This window comes from Parasteatoda tepidariorum, chromosome 4, assembly GCF_043381705.1.
Source record: "Parasteatoda tepidariorum isolate YZ-2023 chromosome 4, CAS_Ptep_4.0, whole genome shotgun sequence".
Lineage (NCBI taxonomy): Eukaryota > Metazoa > Arthropoda > Arachnida > Araneae > Theridiidae > Parasteatoda > Parasteatoda tepidariorum.
In genome coordinates this window covers 98,327,020-98,333,636 of record NC_092207.1, presented here as the reverse complement: position 1 = coordinate 98,333,636, position 6,617 = coordinate 98,327,020, and the positions used below count along the sequence as shown (strand labels likewise).

The following is a 6,617-nucleotide window of genomic DNA, read 5'->3' as shown; positions in this document are numbered from 1 at the left end:
AGGCCGATTATCCTCCCTCGTTCAAACTCCGTAAGTTGCTTGAATTTCTTATTCTTCCGTCGTGGAGGCATACTCAGGTCTCACTAAACGTTTGCCACTAACAAATAATCATAGACTATTTTCAACGTCCCGCTACAGCACTTTATTTATACGCTTTCAGCATCAATTCAGAGGGCGCTGCGCGCGCCACGCACGCGCGATGGCTCTGAAACTCTTTTAATTTGCATAATATCCTATAATTGACATTTGCTGCGAATTTCATTTGATTCTGATGATTCCTTCATGGTGTTGCATTTTCTACAAACAGCAGTTTATTTAGGACCTCCTAGAATACGATAAAACAGAATCGATGAATCGGTTAGTGGCGCTTCGCGCCAAACGCCGATATAACCCCAATATCCAGCATCCATCAGAATATTCGCGCAGGTGTACCGCAGGGAAGTATTCTCGGCCCTATACTGTACATCCTCTATACTTCGGATTTCCCTAAAAAGGACAGTGAAGTACATGAATTAAGCGCCTATTATGCAGACGATACAGCAATCATTTCAAGATCTAGAAACCTCAAGATCACCTGCACAAACATAGAAAATTGGTGCAATAACTGGCGAATAAAAATTAACGCGGAAAAATCACAACTGATTATCATTAGAAAAATTACCATCACTGAAAATATCGTTCTCTTTAATGAGAATCCATTGTTAATACCGCCAAATATCTTGGTATTACCATTAACCCCTTGGGGACGGGTGATTCAAAAAAGGATTCGTACAAAATCAGAATCAGGATGTAAATAAATAAAAAACGGTAACTTAAATGAAGGCATTGCTAATTTGACAGACTTACTTTATCTTTACCCTAATTACAGTTAGTTTAATCATAGATATAATAAATGTTAGTTCGAAGTATAACTAAATAATTTTATTTTGAACTAAGTAATGGTGAATCAAACAATCAATCAAACAATTATAGCCCCACCCACAAATAAATTGCTAAGGCACTACTTTGGTCACCAGTCAGTCGGCGCGAAAGGGTTAACAACAAATTAACATAGAATGAGCATATAGCCATTATTATTAAAAAAGCAAACAAAGCATTTTTTGCTCTCAAATTCCTTCTTAGCAGGCAGCTACTCAAACTTATCATTAAAAAATTAAAGACTACTGTATATAATGTGCATCAGACCCATTATCACCTACGGGTCTATCGCATAGGGCACAGCCTGCAAAACATATTTAAACAAACTTCAAGTATTAGAAAACAAAAGTTTAAGAAAGATTACAGGAGCCCCCTGGTTTATGAGAAACGAAGATATTACAAAATATCTTAAAATTACACCACATATTAATTATCTAGAAATTAGGAAAGCCAAATTCTACAATAAAGCATTAGACTGCGATGCAGTAAATTTTAAAGACTTATTTAAACTGGAATTAATAATTGATAATATAAATCGTAGCCCTTCGACAAATTTTCTACTATATCCGACGGCATCATGTCAAAATATTTTAATAATTTGTTTTTTTCTAAATCTATTTTTTTATTTGACTAATATTTTTATAGATCCCCACACTTTTTTATTCATTTATTTTTATCTCCTGTATTTTTTGTTAGATATTAGGTCAATATTATATGCCTATTGCCTTTTGTTCCTGTATTGTTTGTTGTTTTGTTGGAGGCAGTGAAGCAATGATATCAAATCTCATCTATTTTTTATCATTTTAATATCAACTAAGTGTGCGATTTCATTTTTATTTGAATACTCGATTCACTTTGGCCGAAGTTACATAGCCTAGCCGCTCTCCGTTTTACCTAGAGTAAAAGAGTGTGGACAAGGGAGAAACGATTCCTGATTGGTGGAAAGAAAAACTTTACCGCCGGAGGCGAGAGTGGAAAATTCGCCATTGGAATTACACTGAGTGAAAATTATCTGCCTCAAAAAATTTATGTTCTGCATTAATGAAGGCATATAATAAGTTCATTACTTACTTTTACAGGCACTCTAGTTTTATCAAGTCGATATATTTGAAATAGGCGTTCCCACCGAAGATACTACTTCTCTATTCTCATTGGTTGACGCTCCATCACCCCGTCGAATCAACTGTTGTATATAATTTTTATATCTGTAATATTATTGTAACTCGCTTTTTCAATTTTATATTTTATTATTAGGACTTATATCGTGTTTATAGTTATTATACGGAATTATATTAATCGGAATTTATTTTTTCCTGTAATTTTGCTTTTTGTTTTTCGTTTTGTAATCATTTGATCATATTGCGAATTACTACTTTATGACTTTCACTTTCGTTGCGCATGTAATGAACTTATGATGAAGTGGCAAATGCCTAAAGGCAGGGACCACGAACAATACCATTACATTAAAGCATTAAAGATTTTTGAATGTAAGTATTACCAAAAACAATTTGTATTAAGTATTACCTAGAGCAAATAGAGAATTAAGAAACGGGCTGCGGTACAAGACCCAGGAGACTGCCAAAAGATAGAAAAGCTCATGACAAGAAATCCACGGATAATGCCAGCCGTTTTTTACGGCTCTTCAAAGAGATGATGGAATGTTAAAAGGATGAAGACTTTGTTAAGCTGCTTCGTTCTCTTCTCCTCGAGAGTCAGAACTAGACGTGGATTTCCACTACATCCAAAATTTCATCTTTCCAGGATTCCACAGTTTTATACTGTGCATTACATTTCTTTTATTTCATATTAAGTACGCAGAACTTACCAGAATCGGATAGTGGCCCTTCGCGCCAATTACTGAGATTTCACCCGTATCCAGTTTGGAATTAAGATCATACTTCATAGGATCTTTTCTATAGAATGATTAGCAAGTAGTTAAATCTGTAGTATGATTAGTTTGTAAAGACTATATAATTATAAATAAACAAGCTACTATGTGATTGATTTATTGCTTTATTCTCATGCTTTAAAATAAAATGCTTGTCCTTTAATAATCTGGAAGCGAATTTAACTGCAAACTTGAATTTGAACTTATATATAATGTATAATTTTTTTTGGATCAAACTATTAAATTGTCTTTTTATAAACTTCCGGCAATACACAAAATTCATACGTGGAAAATTAGTTTTTTTTTTTAATTATTATTTAGAAAATTATTTGATTATTTAGATAAAATATTTTGGCTACAAATATTTATTTAGGAAATTTATATTTATCGTTTAGGAAAAATACTAATTGACCAAAACTACATTTATCTGTCTGTGTTTCTGCAAATTTACAATTTTGTGACCTCAGTTTGTTGGAGTCGTAACAATTTATTATTACTACAACTATTTAATTTTTCAAAATGAAAAGGAAATTTTTATGCAATATTTATTATTTTAATATTGATACAATTATTATTATTATACATTTTATATATTATTATTCTACAAAATCATCTTTAACTAATATTAAACGAATTCTTGTCTATTTTATGATTAAACAATTAAAAAGGAATAATTAAAAGTAGTGGGCATATCATTTTGCATTTTGATTCGAAAACTTATCTTTCACAATCGATAATAAAATTGGGACTACATCAGCTTAAAACCATGCCTATGATTTAGGTATTTTTGTGATTTTGAAATTTTTTTTCTCCTTGCGCATCGCTTTGCTAAAAAATATCACTGCCACTTTCCGAACATTAGGAGAAAGTAGGCGTTACTTTTCATCGTATATCCAATTAGTTCTGTGGGCCTTTCCTGATTTCGTAAAGAATAAGCGTAACTTTGTCAGAAAAACGTGGAATTAAATGTGGCAATTTTATTAGCATTTTGTCTTAGAAGAAACGTGGAGTGATTATTATATTATAATTGTGTGTTTCGCTATACGAAACATAAAACATTATGATCAAAATCTGCACTAACATTGAACATTTGAAAAAAAAAAAAACTTTGAATATCAATATCTACCAACATATGTTACAGATCTTTGAATATTAGTATTACCAAAAACGAGCTTGGATTAAGATCATACTTCATAGGATCATTTCTATAGTATGATTAGCGAGTTCACTCACCGAACTTCGCAGAAAACCCAACCACGATGATGTGGAATGGGGCTTCCTCCTGAGCGTGAAGCGGTTGCTCAACTTCTGTTGAAGTGAGCAACATTGATGATCGCACTGTTTGGCATTGCGCCAAATAGATGGAAAAAGCTCGTTCTGAGTGGTTTCTAAAAGAACATAAGAAAATTAATTTTATCTTTACATTGCTAAAACCATCCGTCAGGAGGGATAGGGTTTAGTTTTTTTTTTAATCTATAAAATGGTCGGCAGATCATAAATAATGAATACCCGTTTTTTATTTTGTTTACTCTACTAAAACAATGATTCCAATTTTTTTTTTTTTCAATGACAAATTCCTAAAGTTTCGATCAGCCTTCTCTCTATGGAACCCTGACTTTATAAATAAAGCTTACTAAAGTAATTGTCAACCGGCGGAAGACTCTCCGTGTAGTAAATGGTGCATGCTAAATCTGTCGGGTCGTAAAGTCCTTCATATTCTTATAACAAATTAAACCTCTGGGGGTACTGAATTGGAGATTGAGCGTTCTCTGGTTCAGGTCAAAATTACGATCTGTGGATGGATATAAGAATGGGTCCACCCTATAAACGGGTGTGGCAGAAGCCGAATTCTTGGCCATAGATGGCGCCACTGGAAAACAATGCCCCCCCCCCTCCTTGCCTTAATGGACAAAAGCAGCATTATGGTAATTTTGAATGCTATAACCTATAAAAGATTGTTTTAAAAATATTTAATTAGAGGAATAAAGATCTTTCATCGTTTTATCATTATTAATATTAAATTAGGTCCTATGTCCGACAGAAATTTATAATCCTTATGCTATAACTAGTCTATTTATTAATTTGTTTTTAGTGATTATACATAATCTGAAAGTGAATAAAATACGCCGAATTTTGATTTATTTCGAATTGGAAACTTAAAACAACTGCTATAAACATTGAAAATGGTAATTGGGGAAACATATTTCTCTAATAAAGAATTTAGATATTTAATTTGATTTGAAAAACGCGAAAGAAAATACTAATGCAATATTTTATAAATGCTTGTTCTTTTCATAATTTATTCATACATAATCTTTTTAAAAAATGCATTTTCTATTTCACTGGCGTGTTACTTGAAATAATTTCTTAAAGGCAACCAAAAGATTAAATAAACAATGAATTATAGGTTGGATCTAAATGTAATCAAAGGTTTCAAAATTAATCACTGGCTATAAAATGTACTAACTCGCACCTCTAACTCTTCTACCAAACCTTAGGGTTCTTTGAAACACTGCTGCTTAAGTGTTTACATTCTACTAAAAGCTGTTTAAGTGTTTACATTCTACTTTATAAGTGGCGTTGAACAGCTGACTCAATTCTCAGTCTACGGCTATCCAGTGGCGAAAGTCTCCATAGCAATTTTATTTCGGGGGGAGGTTCCATTTTTTAAACATTGTATACAATTCTGTAGTTTAAAACTGTAAATTAGATTAAGGGAATATTTTTTAATACTTAAAATTACAATTTGCGGCTACAAATGCGGGTTATTTCCATCAAAAAAGTCCTTTACGAAGGCTAGTTTGTCCCAATGATTGATCCAGAAGTTCCCTTGTCTTCTGTATTGGGTTCAAAATTACAAGGCTACGGAGTTGAATGAACATTGGCTGTCGTGAACTCAAAACTTGGGTTGACTACTCAAAGCCAGTTATAAGATAAAGTAACCCTAGATATGTAAGAGAAGTGTTAATAATATTTCTTCATATTAACTATAATTTCTAAAACTCAATAGATGGCGCTCTGCGCAGTAATGTAAAATCATTAGTTTTCTAATCAGTTTCCTCCATGACACTGTACCATTATCATCATCCTTTTGTTATCAATCGAGTTGTTAAAGAGCGAATAGTTTTCCTTTTATTCTTCAAATCATCGTATGAATCCATTATTTAATTCAAGTGCACTCACCTTTAATCAAATTCTTAGCCCCACGTTGGGCGCCAATATTAAATACGGTGATATGATCTCAGATCTCGGGGTTTCAATCATAACAAACGCCTTTTAACATAATATATATTTAATAACAAAAGGATGATGATAATGGTACAGTGTCATGGAGGAAACTGATTAGAAAACTAATGATTTTACATTACTGCGCAGAGCGCCATCTATTGAGTTTTAGAAATTGTAATTAATATGGAGAAATATTATTAACAAGAAGTGTGGAGAGTGAGGAAATCTTGAGATGTATATTCTATTTACAAAAAATATAAATAAACATGCTCGTTAAGACCCAAATCCGCAGAAATTATCAAAAATAAAAATTATACATTGCAAAGATGAAGTAGAAAATGCTTGCAAACAGTGGCGTAGCGAGCTTAACTCGCGCCCGGGGCACAATATCCTTTTAGCGCCCCCCCCCATTCGAAAACCACATAATCTTATATGTAAAATATACTCTAAAATAATAAATAAATAAAGTCATAGACTCTAGCTAGGTTTTAAATTTGAGACAAAAAATGTAGTTGAGAGAAGAAGACTAGATTTTGAAATGTATATGATCATCTAGAATTAGTTCAAAAGATACCTATTATTT

At 32.4% G+C, this 6,617-nt stretch overlaps 1 non-coding gene across 1 annotated transcript; it reads left to right on the top strand.

Annotated features, from left to right (window-relative positions):
- Positions 1-3,986: 3,986 nt before the first annotated feature.
- Positions 3,987-4,192, top strand: LOC122269573 (small nucleolar RNA U3). Its single transcript, XR_006225270.1, has one exon. It is a non-coding gene; the product is annotated as a small nucleolar RNA U3 (small nucleolar RNA).
- The last annotated feature ends 2,425 nt before the right edge of the window (positions 4,193-6,617 follow it).